Here is a 15,985-nt window from a genome sequence, read left to right on the forward strand (position 1 = left end):
TACATTCCTTTCAAGTGCACATGGAACATTTTCAAAGATAGACCACATGGTAGCACATAAAACAAGCCTCAAAAATTCAAGAAAATTGAAATTATATCAAGTATCTTCTCAGATTACAATGCCATGAAACTAGAAATCAACCTCAAGGAAAAAACTCAAAGACATTCAAACTCATGGGCAATGAATATGATATAAAATAATGAATGAGTTAACAATGACATCAAGGAACAAATCAAAAAGTCTCTGGAAACACATGATAATGAGCTCACAATAACCCAAAACCTATGGGATACAGCAAAAGCAGTCCTGAGAGGAAAGTTCATAGCTACCTAAAAAGGATAGAATGAATCTCTAATAAATAATCTAACCCTACAGCTACAAGAACTAGAACAACAACAACAAACAAAGCCCAGAGTGAGTAGAAGGAAGGAAATCATCAGCAGAATTAAATGACATAGAGACTAAACAAACAATTCAAAAGATCAACGAAAGTAGGAGCTGGTTCTTTGAAAAGATAAACAATATTGACAAGCCTTTAGCCAGTCTCATCAAGAAAAAAAGAGAGAGGACCCAAATAAACATAATCAGAAATGAAAGAGGAGAAATCACAACCAATATCACAGAAATACAAAGGATTGTAATAAATTACTACAAACAACTATATGGCAAGAAAGTTGACAACCTAGATGAAATGGAAAAATCTAGAAACACATAATCTTCCAAAATTGAATCAAGAAAAAGTAGAAAGCCTGAACAGATAGATAAAGGGTGAAATTGAAGCAGTAATCAAAAAACTGCCAGCACACAAAAGCCCTGGACCAGATGGCTTCACAGCTGAATTTTACAGAACATTTAGGGAAGAACTAACATCTACCCTTCTCAAACTATTCCAAACAATCCAGGAAAAATGGAAGACTTCCATACTCTTTCTATGAAGCCAGTATTACCTTAATTCCAAAACCAGGTCAAGACACAACAAAGAAAGAAAAATATAAGCCAATATTGCTGTTTAATATAGATGCTAAAAACCTCAATAAAATATTGAAAAACTGGATCCAGCAACACATTAAGAAGATCATACACCAAGATCAAGTGAGATGCATCCCAAGGACAAAAGGAAGGTGTAATATTCACAAATCAATAAATGTAATACACCACATGAATTAATTGAAAGACAAAAATTACATAATCATATCATTCAATGCTACAAAAGCATTTGATACAGTACAACACCAATTTATGATGAAAACACTCAGCAAAACGGGAATAGAGGGAGCATACCTCAACATAATTAAGGCCACATATGAGAAACCTGAAGCCTACATCATACTTGGTGGACAAAAACTGAAAGTATTCCCTCTGAGATCAGGAACAAGGCAGGATGTCTACTCTCTCCACCCCTAATCAACATAGTCTTGGAAATTCTAGCCACAGCAATCAGACAAGAAAGAGAAATAACAGGCATCCAAATTGGAAAAGAGGAAGTAAAACTGTCATTTTTTGCAGATGACATGATAGTGCATATATAAAACTTTATAGATTCCACTAAAAGCTACCCGACATAATAAATGAATTCGGCAAAATTGCAGGGTACAAAGTAATATTCGGAACTTGAAGGCATTTCTGTACACCAACAATAAAAAATCAGAGATAGAAACTAGAAAAAAATCCCATTTACTATAAAAACAAGAAAAATAAAGGAGTTAGGAATAAACTTAACCAAAGAGATAAAAGACCTGTACTCAGAAAACTACATAACACTGAAGAAAGAAATTAAGGAAAATACAAATAAATGGAAACATATACCATGTTCATGGGTGGGAAGATCAACATCATTAAAATGTGCATACTACCCAAAGCAATTTATAGATTCAATGCAATCCCTATTAAAATACCAGTGACATATTTCACAGACCTAGAACAAATATTTTAAAAGTTTATATGGAACCAAAAATACCCTGAATAGCCACAACAATCTTGAAACAGAGAACATAGTAGGAGGAATCATAATACCTGCTGTCAAACTATACTACAAAGCCACTATGATCAAGACAGCCTGATATAAGAACAGACATATAGATCAATGGAACAGAATAGAAAACCCAGAAATAAACCCAGGTGTCCGCGATCAACTAATATTCGACAAAGGGGGAAGGAGCATACAATGGCATGAGAAGAGCCTCTTCAACAAATGGTGCTGGGAGAACTGGACAGGGACATGCAAAAAAATGAAACTAGACCACCAACTTACACGACACACCAGAATAAACTCAAGATGAATCAAAGACTTAAATGTAAGTCATGACACCATAAATGTCCCAGAGGAAAACATTGGCAGGGGAATTTCAGATATCCCACATAGCAATATTTTCACTGATACATCTCCTAAGGCAAGGGAAATAAAGGAAAAAATAATCAACTGGGACTGCAACAAACTAATGAGTCTCTGCTCAGCAAAAAAAAAAAAAAAAAAGATCAGCAAGATGAAAGGGAACCAACCATATGGGAAAACATATTTGCCAATGATACCTCAGACAAGGGATTGATCTCCAAAATATATAAAGAACTTACACATCTCAACACCAAGAAGACAGACAGCCCAATTAAAAAATGGGCAAAGGACCTGAACAAACACTTCTCCGTAGAGGACATACAGAGGGTCCATAGGCATATGAAAGAATGCTCAACATCACTAGCCATCAGAGAGATGCAAATAAAAACCACAATGAGATACCACCTCAAACCAGTTAGAATGGCCATCATCAAACAAATCAACAAACAACAACTGCTGGTGAAGATGTAGAGAAATGGGAACCCTACTGCACTGTTGGTGAAAATGCAGACTGGTGCAGCCCCTATGGAAAACAGTATGGAATTTCCTCAAAAAACTAAAAATGGAACTGCCTTTTGAACCCACTATTCCCCTGCTAGGATTATACCCTTCAATCCTGAAACAACAATTCAAAAGAACTTATGCACCCCTATGTTCATAGCAGTGCTATTTATAATAGCCAAATGCTGGAAACAACCTAAGTGCCCATCTGCAGATGAGTGGATCAAAAAACTGGTACATTTACACAATGGAGTACTATGCAGCAGAAAGAAAGAAAGAGCTACCATTTGCAACATCATAGATGAAACTAGAGAGAATATGCTTAGTGAAAAAAGCCAGGCAAAGAAAGAAAAATACCATATGATATCACCTATTTCAGGAGACTAATGAACAATAAAAACAAACAAGCAAAACTGAACCAGAGGGCATAAGCCTATGATCTCATTACCTGAGTGACTGTCTAATACAACAAGGATGCCAGCCTGTTAAATCAAGCACACCATTGTCTGAGGACAGCCAACTGATCTAGTCTGCAAGATCCTTCTCCATGTGGGAAGGCCACCTTCCCCGCTACACCCCGACTCTTATTAGGGATTTCTGGACCCAATGGTAGGTAGGACAACAACCATGTCCAACTTGAAGCAGCTAGAGGAGCACAAGACCTTCGCCCATTGTCCTTTATAAGATTATAAAGGATCTTAAGTCTGAGGGGTACTTTTTATTGTTATAAAAAATTAATTAAAAATAACAATATTGAAAAGGTGAAGCCAAGGAACTTATATGCATGACCCATGGACATGAACTAAGGGGGTGGGAATGCTGGGGAAAGGGGGGGGTACTGGGTGGAGAGGAACAAAAGGGGGAAAAATTGGAACTATTGTAACAACATAATCAATAAAATATACTTTTAAAAAACGGTTGTATATTTACACAATGAAATACTATGCAGCAGAAAGAAAGAAGGAACTCTTGCCATTTGCGATAACATGGATGGAACCAGAGAGAATTATGCTTAGCAAAGTAAGCCAGGCAACAACAACAACAACAACAAAACAAAACATATAATATCACCTAGTACAGAAGACTAATGAACAACACAACAAATGAACAAAATTGAACCAGAGGCATGTAAACAAGGAACAGAGTAACAGTTACCAGTCGTGGAGGGGGGATAAGTATTGGAAGGGTTTAGTAAAGGAACTAGTATTAATAACCCATGGACATGGACAATGGGGTGGGGATTGACTGTGGGAGATGGGGTGGGCTGGGAAGGGGGGGAGCAATGGGGGAAAAGGTAGGACAACTGTAATAGAAAAACAATAAAAATAAATTTAAAAAGAATCATGTTCTGGCTACATAATTTTTTTTAAATCTTCATGCAAAAATCACACACACGAAGAAAGTGAACACACAATAAATTAGGGAATAGATGTGCAAAGAGTCTCATACTGCAAAGAGTCAGTTTCTTTAATATATAGAGCACTTCTATGAATCAAGAAAAATATCATAAACCCAACAGAAATAAGTGTTAACCCAAACACAAAAGAAAATACAGGTAGATCCTATATATATGAAAGTATGCTTGATCTCATTCACAGTAAGAGAAATGCTAACAAAATTGCAACGAGATAACCATTTCTCATCCATCTATTTGGCAAAGACAAAGGGGTGGAGAAACAGATGCTCACATACTTTGACAACAGGACTATATATTAATATGGCTATGAAGGACAGGTTCGCAAAGTCTATCAAATTTACAAATTCACCTCCCTTTCACCCTGCAATTCTATTCCTAGGGATTTATCCTACCAATACACTCACATGTATGCAAAATGATACATGTGCAAGGATGCTCACTGAAATAAGAGTGAACAGTCTGAATAGCTACCTTTGAGTGTCTGGATGAATGAATTTTGAAACTTCCATCAGTGGGATGCCAAGCAGGTGTTAAAAACAGCAAGGCCACTCTATGTACACTGAGAGGGGACTCCAAAATGCGCCGTGAAGAGAAACAAAGCAAGGCATATGGTCCGTGACATGTTTCTGCCACTGCATAACCAGGACTAATGCACTACCCACCTGTATAGACCAAGAATGTCAGGAGGGTACTGAGAAACATAGCCACAGGTTCTGCTCCGAGAGGAGCCAGGAGCTTGCAAGAATGAAGGGAGATCTAAGGATGGGGGGAGACATACTCTATATGAACCCTTTTTACTTTTTGAAATAAAATAAATACAACACCAGGATTTGTAAATTAAGGGGGGCAAGGAGCACCCTCCATATCAGAGAAAGAAAGAGCTGGGGCAGAGGAAAAGGAAAGATGAGAAAGAAGGTGCAATGGCCTTCCCAGAGTCTCCTCCCACATGGCCACACATAGGCCATGCCTCTCTTTTGGCTTCCCAGAGTGCCCCAAACTCCATACTAATTCTTCCATCTCAGTCCCTTCTCCCAAGCAGCATGCCCCAGGATCTCTCCTGGAGGGGGTACAGAGTTCTCACATTGGAGCTGAGGACATAGTTGGTGTGGTAGGTCAGGTGCCCCTCTGCTGAAGCCATCCACATGTAAACATGGATGAACCGTAGGCAGTATAAGACCCCAGTCAAGCCACAGTCCACTGACTCATCCCAGAGTGACACATCATCAGTGGCCCAGAGTTGTTGACTACCCTGGCCCAAGTCCTTGGCTTTCTTTGGGTTTCCAGACATGCCAGCATTTTCCACCTCAGAGAATGAGACTAGCTGTTCCCTCTGCAGAGTGTTGCCTGCCTCCAGATGTCACTGTGGTTTCCCGCTTCCTCCTTCCCTCAGGGCTCTGCTCAAGCTCTGCCTTCCCAGTAAGGCTGCCCTAAGCACTCTGTTCTAAACTGAAGTCCCCATACTCCCTCCTTCTGCCCCTATTCAGCTCGGACCTGGCACGCAGGATCTGCACCTGCACCTCAGGGAATGGGATTATGACCTCACAACTCCCCAGGTTCCTCTGGTTCTTCAATGGCTTTGTTTGAGTCCATCTCAGGGAAGGGGTGAGCAACACCTCAGTGTGGGTTTCACATGGTTCCAAACATCATAGTGATGTATTAATAGTAAGGGGCAGGCCTTGGCTATCCGGCCTCAGGCAGGGTTCTTAAGGTCTCGGAACCTTGCCACTACACAGGTGACAATTTCACACCCACCTTGGATCAGCTTGTGTCTAATAGCCCCTCCACATCTACCTCCCTCCATGGGCACCTGGGTGCCACCCCTTCTCCGGGTCTCAGCTCTACCTCTGTCCTATTTCACCTGTCAGCACCTATGAAGGGACATTCTTCTGCCCAGACCTTCCCCCACTTCCCTTGCCCAGCAGTTACTGATAGAGCACTGACCAATGACAGCTTCTAGAGTTCATGAGCCCTACTCATGTATTAGGCTTTGTTTATCATTGCTATTCATCCAATAACATGTCTGTCTGCAGCCTCTCACTCTTCTTCCCTGTCCCACAGCTCTGAGAGCTGAAATCTGAGTCCTGCAACTGAGGCCAACCCTCTGCAGTCATCATGGCCAGGGCCAAGTTACCTCATTGAATCAAGACCACAGCCTCAGAGGAGGCATGAAACCAGAGAGGGCCTATTCAGAGTTCATAGCTGAGAGGGGCTTGGGCACAGAACCCATTATCAGAGAAGTTTCAGGCAGAAGTCTGGGCCTTTGACCTGGGTTTCTGCAGTGACAGAATGGGGCTCCTTGCCCCAGGAAGTGCTCGATGCTATGGCTGACACATCACCGCACATCTCAAGTCGAAGGCCTCCCTGGGCCTTCCCAGTGATCCAGCTACAGCTGGGATCCAGGCCATACCCAGATGGAATTGAGGCTTCATGACATTCACATCAGGAGAGATTGGATACCAGAGTCTCAGAGAGCCTCACCAGCAAACCAGCTCAGCAGAGTGGCCTGTACAATGAGCAGCTTTGGCGGGGGTGGGAAATTGGGCTCTACTAATAAATCCACCAGAACACATACTCTCCCAGCCCCCTCGGCTTCTGGGTGAGCCAGCCTCCTCCACAGCCTCCTCTACTCTTTGTTAACAGAGTTGCCATGACAACCAGATTCAGGGAGAACTCTCTTCAAGGTAGAGTCTCAGGGTGACATTTGGATAGATGGAAGTGGTGGTGACAACAGGCAGGAGGCTGGCCTCCCAGCCCCACCCCCACTACTCCTTCCTGAATAGTTCTAGATCCCTAGAGACCTGCCCCGTTGCCTGTTCCAGGGCTTGTGGGTCTGCTCCCCTCTCTTCTCCCTGAATGGGGATAGCAACATGGCACTTCCCTTCCCCCCACTCCCCACAGGCTGTCAGACACGAATCTGTGCCTCTACCCCACCACACAACTGCTCACAGACTTTCCACACATCCCACAAATGTTTGCTGAGTCTACCACTGCGGCCACCATTTCTGAGCTCAGGATTCATTTGGGGACAAGTAGGTGTACACTTGACTCCAAGGGGTCACAACTGACAATCATACAGGGCAGCACCAGCAGAGGCCCAGAGTGCCTGGCACACAGCACGCACACACAAAAGGCACCCCCAGGAAGGCTGAGAGCTGACCAAGTGGGGAGAGGGGCACCTGCATAGAAGCAGAAGGCTCTGAGCATCTTTACAAAGAGAAGGTTAAAAAGGTTGCCTCGCTGTGGTGTGAAAACAGGCTATAGGGGAAGGAGGCTGCTGCAGTTGTCCAGACCAAGGGAGAGGAGCCTGACCTGTGGAGGTGGCAGTGGTCAGGGACAGGTGGAAGTGGGTAGAAGAGAGGTCTAGGGTGGAGGGCCAGACTGGCTGATTACTCAGTCCTTACAAAGGGGACCTGATAGAGGCACAAGTGAAACACCAACTGTCCCCCCTGCTCATATGGGGAACAGAGGGCAGGAGAGGTTCAGAGTGCAGTGACAGTGAACAGATTGCCCGTAGTCACCTGGGAGGCACCCAGCAGGCACTGGCTTGAATGTTGACAGAGCCAGAGGTCAGGAGGGGCTGATTCAAGTTGGAAAGGGATCAGCATCAAGGAGGAAACAAGCTATGGCTGGGAAGAAGACAATATAGGTCCAGGACCTGAGGACTGGGACCACTAAGTGCCCCAGGAGAGGAGAGGGAGCCTGCAGGAAGGTCTGCAGAAAGGCTAGAGGACATGGAGGCCCAGGGGTAGGTCTGTAGAGCCCAGGTGTGGCAAATATCTGGGAATAGGGGCAATGAAGGCCTGTAGATGTCCACAAGGCCTCTGAAGACCAGTTCTCTGGAGTGAAGGGGGCACACCAGATTGGAGTAGGAAGTGAGGATGTGGAGTAAACAAGCAGAGAACATGGCTTCAAAGTCTGCCTGTGCAGGGGAGGACAGAGGGTGGAAAATAGCTGCAAAGGGAGACAGCTGAGAAAGATCTGTTGTTGTGTTTAAGCTGGGAGAAACTTTATGCAAGTAATTTCACCTGTCAACCAGGACAGCAACACCTCACCTATGAGGAGGTGATGAAAGAGCTGCACAAATGGAACAAAGTACCCTCTAAGTGCCCAACACTGTGCCCCATGGGACTGGTTACCTCACTCAGGGTACTCACCATATGTGTCCCACAGCGGAAATGGGCTGCTTTCCTCTGAAGTCAGAAAGACTCACTCTCCTCCTTGAGATGGTGCTTGCCTACTGCTCCCTGAACGCACCCTGTACCACAGGGAACTGCACAGCCCACTCAGAAGGGACGTGGCAGGATCTGAGCTTCTGCCACCCTGGACAGCATAGGCTCAGCCTGTCCCCACCGCATTGTAGCTGACCATGGTGGGGAGAGGGACAAGAGGCTCTTTTCTCCTGTGCTGTCCACATCCCAGCACCGCAGCACTGACCCTGTCAAATAAGTGAGATGGGGAGAAGCTTTCCAGGGCATGACCACTGGGTGTTGCCCTGAATCATGCTCAAATGCACCTATGTGGTTACTAGAAAATGTGGTTCTTATGTAGATGAGAACATTCAGACAGCTGAGGCTATCACACTTTCCACCCTCAGGCAGAGACACCAAGAAGACAAGCAGCACTCATACCCCCACCCCATGTTGGCCCTGGTGGGCATCAGAGTGGATGCTAACACTTTCAAATTCTTGGTGACACCTCTCACAGCCTCTTTTCATGTCTTGAGGCCCATCCCAGGAAGTTCATGCTCAAGGGTCTCCCTGCCCCAGGGAGCCTACTCTTCCACCCTGGCTCTGGCCCTGGCCCTACACTCTGAGCAAGACAGGGCATTGTGGGGGGTTTTACTTCCATGGTTCCTGCCATTCCACTGCCAGGCTGACCTCTGCTGATCTTCTCAAATCCCGGTCAAGGTTTGTTGGACTGGCAGCTCCTGGTGTTCCTAGTGCAGGGACACTCTGAATGGATCCACAGATGCCAGTCCCCTTTGGACAAGGCCAGGGCATCGTTTTCATTCACTCTCTGACACATACACATGCATCCATAGCCCTCTGGGCCCAGGAAGAGGTGAGAAGGGCATGCACTCTGAAAAGAGAAGAGAATGGCCTCCTCAGACACCCTAAGGCAAGAGAGCTCTGACATGTGACCAATGGGTGTCAGAGGCCCTCCCTCCATGGCACTTTCCCTGCTGATACTACTTCAGACCCAGTGATGATGCCCCCCACCCCTACTCACACTCTGCTTGGAAAACATGTTGCTAAGTAAACACTCATCAGATGGAGGTGGGTAACCAAGGACAAAGGAACAAGCACATCCTGGAGTGGGTAGGAGGCACTGGAGGCACATATCAGTTCTGAGAAAACCAGCTCTAGCGACAAGGGCTGCAGCAGATGGCCTCAGGAGGGAACAGGGAGGAAGGAGGAGTTCCAGCAGGGGCAGAGGAAGATGGGCCAGGATTGGAGGCCAAAGTGAGTCACAACCACCTGGACAGGCCCTGATCTGCATCTCTGTCCCTTCTACCATGGCCCTGGGACCCAACCCCAACAGGCCTGGTGGGGAGGCCAGGGGGCACTCTTTTGGGGAAGGGTCATGCAGATGTGCATTCTACACCAGCCACCGCCACGACCACCAGAACCACCACTCCAACCCCAGGGCAATGGTTGGACATTAAAGACCCAGCTTCTAGCCCTGCACCTTCACTTGACCTACTTGATTAATTTGGCTCAAAGACACATGTGGCTTGAGAAGGAGGTTCTGTGGCTAAAAATCAACAGTCAACCAAAGCTATTATAATCCTGCTCATCCCACTCATTATTCTACATGGGGAGACAAGTGTGCTCAGAGGCTCTCAGGCCACACTTAAGCATCTGGCCTCAGTGTGCTCTCCTCTGGAGGGCCAGGGGACAGAGGAATGGCTCTGTTCCTTATCTACCTGGGGGGGCCACTTGTGCTAGGGACACCCTCCCCACTCAGCCTGGGCCCACCAGCCACTCGCCTTGCTCAGGCCTGACCAGCACAAATGCTGTTGGTCCCAGCATTTCTCCCTCCTCCTTCTCTGCATGCAGTTATTAAGTTACACCCAAAAAGAAAAGAGAAAAAAATCCCTCTACTCTGTGTGAACTGTTCCATTTCCATGATTTTCCAAGTGGAAGGAAGCCATAGGCTGGTAGTTCAAGAAAAACAAATTTTCTGGCTGGCATTCAGGTACCATGGCATCTATGGAGACACCTGCTTGTGCTCCCAAACCCAGGGGCCATTTGCAAGAGTGCAAACAGCTGCCCTGGGAGAATATCAGCATGTGGGCCCAAACTGCTCACTCCTTTCTCAGAAGCCTGTGAGTTCTGCTGCCCCCCTGCCCAGGCTACTGGGTCACTATAACCTAGGTCCCTAAGAACAAAAAAAGGCTGGAGAGATAGAGAACCCACCCAAGTGCCCCAAGCCAAAATCCTCCACTTTCTCCCACTCAGGATCCCTGCCTCCTATTCTGGGCTGGGATCCTGAAGTTCACTGTAAAGTGTTCCTGTATGTCAGAGAGGGAAATGTCCTTGTAAGTCACTGAAACCCTGGTGTCATTTTACAGATGGAGAAATTGAGTCTCAGAGGAGTCTGCAGATGTCAAGACCTATGGCCTCCTAACTCCTTAGTTCTCTGATTGTGACCAGAGCTGTGGCTTGCTCTCTAGGCCTCCTTTCCAGTCAGAGAAGAGCCTGGACCCAGGTAAGGCTGAGTTGGGCAAGACTGTCCAGAGGGAGGTGGGAAACCTCTGAGGGGCAGAACAGGCCACTGCCTCTGTGAGGCTCCCCTGCCTACCAACCTGACTCTGTATTTCCTGGGCTCCTGGGGCAAGTGGCCATTGGGCCCTTCCCTTGTTCCAGAGGATGGGAAAAGAATGACATTAGTAGGAAGGGTGAACCAGATGGGACTCTCAGCTCTAAAGGAGTCAGTCCCAGCCACCACGGTATCTCAGCCCCTAAGCCGCTCCCAGAAGGCAGGCAGCATCCCTGTGAATATCCATCAGCTTCAGCCCTCAGAAGCAGCTAGATATGCAGGGGGCGGTGGCCTGATGAGTGTCACTCCGTAGACAGCAGAGCCCTCTCCCCCATCACACATACAACCAGAAAGAGCTGCACCTGATGCAGGCCCTGCTCCCTGCAAGGGTCCTTCAAATGACCCTGCCCATGGCGCAGAGGAGCCCAGGCCAGCCTCCTCAAATTATGAACTCATCCCCAATTCCTCGCCAAATAGCAAGGGAGTGAGATGCCTTTGCAGGGCCCAGAAGGCAGACAAGCAAATGGAAACTTCCAACTGCGCAGCCCCGAGCTCCACGGATTCCCCAGCTTCCTGTTCTGCACCCGGGCCGGGACAGCAGACCCTCCAGCCGGTGTCCACCCCCTCCTGCCAAGTGCACTCCCCAACGCCCAGGCTGACACCGCCCGGTGCCTTGCAGGGTCGCGGGGCTGGGGATCTCATCTCTGCCCAGCCAGGGGTGGAGTTCTCCGCAATTTTGTGCTGGGCACCCGCCCACCCTCCTCCACATACGTCCCCAGAACCGCGCCAAGAGACTGAAGATGGGCAACCGCTGCCTACCTGGGTCCGGGCCAGCGTAGCTCCCGCGCAACCCTCGCGCCGCAATCCGGCCGGGAGCAGCGCGCGGCTGGCGCTGGCTGCTCATGCTCCGCCTGGGGCCCGAGGCACCCGCCCACCCACCGCCCCCGCGCTGCGCCAGCTGCGGGCAGAGCAGTTCCGTCGTAGCTGGTGCGGGGGAGCGAGAGCGAGCAAGCAGCGCTGAATGGGTCACTGAGCAGGCAAGAAGCCGGGGCGGGGACTGGGGATCCAGAACTCTGGAAGAGGTAGGGCTCCAGGCTGGCGCATTGAGAGGGAATTGCGAGACGAGGTTCCAGGAGAAGTAGAGCGAGTAGCCTAGACGCTGGGCGGGGTCGGAGGTGGGGGTCGAAGAGGGAGGGCGCAGAGCGAGAACGGGCCAGGCTTTCATTTTTAAAAGGATAAGGCAACAAACAACCCAAAAGGTGACGTGGCCACCTCACGTGAAAGATCTTTTGGGGACCCCTGCAAGTTGCCGAAATTTTTATCAGTGGCATCTGACAGTGAAAGCACTTGCGTGGGCAAATCCTGGTCTCTATGGTTACTCCCTTTGACCATCACAACCACCTATAACTTTGGTATTAGTCTTGTACCCACTGAACAGATAAGAAAACTGATGGTCCGGGAAGTGAAGTGACCTTGCAGGATCCTAGAGTTGGTAAGTGTCAGAGCAAGGATCCAAAATCACCGTAAGAGATTTCATAGTCACCATTTTTAAAAAACGCTTAGGAGGATCCAAGTCTTCTGGCTTCCAGTGGAGCCTCCTGTGTCTCTAATGGGACATCCCTGTCCTCTGGCAACCACCACAGGGATCAGGAGTAAACCTTGCAGGCAGCCCAGATTCAGGTAAATGTGAAACAGATGTGGGGCCAGGAAGCATACAGGGTGGAGGTGCCTGGATGGAAGAATGGGGTTGTGCCCTACAAGCATCCCTTGGAGAGACCAAGGACCTTTCTTATTCATTCATTCAGTATATTTTTATTGAACACCTACTATGCCAGGTGCCTTGTCTGGGCGCTAGGATACTGGTGTGAATGTCGTTGTCTGGCTGAAAAGTTTGCATTCTTGTAGGAAGCAGGCAATAAAAGCACAAGAAAACATTTCATATGCCAAATGATGCAGATGTTCTAGAGAAAAGTGTGACAGGAAGAGGGGATAAGGAGTGCAAATTGTGGAGTTTTATTTTATTTTGGTTGGTCAAGGAAGTCTTTGCTGAAAGGGTGACTGAGGCAAGCCATGATGAATTTGAAGAACTAACATTTGAATGAGGGAACAGCAAATGCAAAGGCCCTGAGATGAGAATGTCTGAGCATGTGCTAGCAATAATGAGGAAGCCAGAATGGTGTGAAAATGAATGAGAATGTGGTACAGAGTGAGATTCCAGGAGCTTCCAAGGTGGATGGATCGTGAAGAACCTGGTTGGTCACCGGCCCACTACATCTCTGACTTAGAGAGTTACAAAGCTTGCCGAGGGTTTTACAGATTAATGTTATGGTCTGACATTATTCTTTGTTTTGTTTTTTCTTTATGAAAACATTTAATTATAGTACCTTTTTCAGACTTTACAAAAGTAGGAGCTAAGAAGGTGTAATAAACCCAATGGCCCCACTTCAGTGATTACCAATACAAGAATAATTTTGTTTCATCATCTCTCCTTATATTATTTATTTATTTATTGTTTTTCTCTTACAGTTGTCCCACTTTTTCCCCCATTGCTCCCCCACCACCCAGCCCACCACTTTTCGCACAGTCAGTCCCCACCCTGTTATCCATATCCATGGGTCATTTATACTAGTTCCTTGACTAGACCCTTCCCTTACTTACCCACCTTCTCTCCCTCCCTCCCTATCCCCTGGTAGCTGTAAGTCTACTCCTTGTTTACATGCCTCAAGTTCAATTTTGCTCTTTTGTTTGTGTTGTTCATTACCTTCCTGTATTAGGTGACACAATATGGTATTTGTTTTTTGTTGTCTGGCTTATTTCACTAAGCACAGTTCTCTCTAGTTCCATCAATGTTGTCACAAATGGTAGGAGTTCCTTTTTTCTTTCTGCTGCATAATATTCCATTGTGTAAATGTACCACAGTTTTTTGATCAATGCATCTACAGTTGGAAACTTAGCCTGTTTCCAGCACTTGGCTATTGTAAATAGCGCTGCTATAAACATAGGGGGGCATAGGCTTTTTTGAATTGGTGTTTTAAGATTCTTCAAGTATAATCCTAGCAGTGGAAATGCCGGTTCAAAAGGCAGTTCCATTTTTAGTTTTTTGAGGAAATTCCATACTGTTTTCCATAGTGACTGCACCAGTCTTATTCCCACCAGCTGTGCACAAGGGTTCCCTTTTCTCCGCATCCTTGCCAGCACTTGTTGTTTGTTGATTTGTTGATGATGGCCCTTCTAACAGGTGTGAAGTGGTATCTCACTGTGGTTTTAATTTGCATCTCTCTGATGACTAGTAATGTTGAGCATTCTTTCATATGCCTATGTCCTCTCTGCAGAAGTGTTTGTTCAGGTCCTTTGCCCATTTTTTAATTGGGCTGTCTTCTTGGTGTTGAGATGTATAAGTTCTTTATATATTTTAGAGATCAGTCCCTTGTCTGAGGCAAATATGTTTTCCCATGTGGTTGGTTCCCTTTTCATCTTCCTGATGTTTTCTTTTGCTGAGCAGAAACTCTTTAGTTTGATGTAGTCTCATTTATTTATTCTTTCCTTTATTTCCCTTGCCTTAGAAGATATATTGTCAAAAATATTGCTGTGGGATGTCTGAAATTTTCCTGCCTATATTTTCCTCTGGGACTTTTATGGTGTCCCTGCTTACATTTAAGTCTTTGATCCATCTTGAATTTATTCTGGTGTGTGATGTAAGCTGGTGTTCTAGTTTCTTTTTTTTTTGTATGTCCCTCTCCAGTTCTCCCAGTACCATTTGCTGAAGAGGCTCTTCTCATGCCATTTTATGTTCCTTCCCCCTTGTCAAATATTTGTTGACTGGGGTTTATTTCTGGGCTCTCTATTCTGTTCCATTGATCTATGTGTCTGTTCTTATGCCAGTACCAGACAGTTTTTATTACCATGGCCTTGTAGTATAGTTTGATATCAGGTATTGTGATTCCTCCTACTGTGTTCTTCATCAAGTTGCTGTGGCTATTCATGGTCTTTTTTGGTTCCATATAAATTTTTGAGGTTTTTGTTCTAAGTCTGTGAAATATGTCACTGGTATTTTAATAGGAATTGCATTGAATCTATAAATTGCTTTGGGTAGTATGGACATTTTAATGATGTTGATTCTTCTCATGCATGAACATGGTATATGCTTCCATTTATTTCTATTTTCCTTAACTTCATTCTTCAGTGTCCTATAGTTTTCCAAGTACAGGTCTCTTACCTCCTTGATTAAGTTTATTCCTAGGTACTTTATTTTTCTTGTTGCTAGAGTAAATAGGATTTTATTTTCTAGTTTCTATCTCTGATATTTTATTGCTGGTGTACAGATATGCCTTTGATTTCTGAATATTGACTTTGTACCCTGCTAATATGCCAAATTCACTTATTACGTCAAGTAGGTTTTTCATGGAGTCTATAGGGTTTTCTATGTACTATTATGTTATCTGAAATAATGCCAGTTTTACTACCTCTTTTCCAATTTGGATGCCTTTTATTTCTCTTTCTTGTCTCATTGCTGTGGTTAGAACTTCCAAGACTATATTGAACAAGAGTGGAGTGAGTGGAAATCCTTGTCTTGTTCCTGGTCTCACAGGAATGCTTTTCAGTTTTTCTTCATTGGGTATGATTTTGGCTTCAAGTTTCCTGTATATGGCCTTTATTATGTTGAGGTATGCTCCCTCTATTTTCATTTTGCTAAGTGTTTTCATCATAAATGGGTGTTGTATTTTATCAAATGCTTTTTCAACATCTATTGATGTAATCATGTGATTTTTGTCTTTTATTTTGTTTATGTGGTGTATTATGTTTATTGATTTGTGAATATTAAACCATTCTTGCATCCCTGGGATGAATCCCACTTGATCGTGGTGTATGATCTTTCCAGTGTGTTGCTGGATTCAGTTTGCCAAAATTTTGTTGAGGATTTTAGCATCTATGTTCATCAGTGCTTTTGGCTTGTAGTTTTCTTTCTTTGTTGT

General features: G+C 45.5%; 1 protein-coding gene across 1 annotated transcript in view; it reads right to left on the reverse strand.

Moving 5' to 3' along the window:
• Positions 1–11,918, reverse strand: part of RASGEF1A (RasGEF domain family member 1A) — a 93,691-nt gene extending 81,773 nt beyond the window's left edge. The window contains exon 1 of the mRNA XM_090277811.1: positions 11,832–11,918. The gene's annotated coding sequence lies outside the window, so the exon portion shown is untranslated. The remainder of the gene's footprint in view (positions 1–11,831) is intronic.
• Between the last annotated feature and the right edge of the window lie 4,067 nt (positions 11,919–15,985).

This window comes from Furipterus horrens, unplaced genomic scaffold (assembly GCF_987537825.1).
Source record: "Furipterus horrens unplaced genomic scaffold, mFurHor1.1.pri manual_scaffold_5, whole genome shotgun sequence".
In the NCBI taxonomy this organism is placed as follows: domain Eukaryota; kingdom Metazoa; phylum Chordata; class Mammalia; order Chiroptera; family Furipteridae; genus Furipterus; species Furipterus horrens.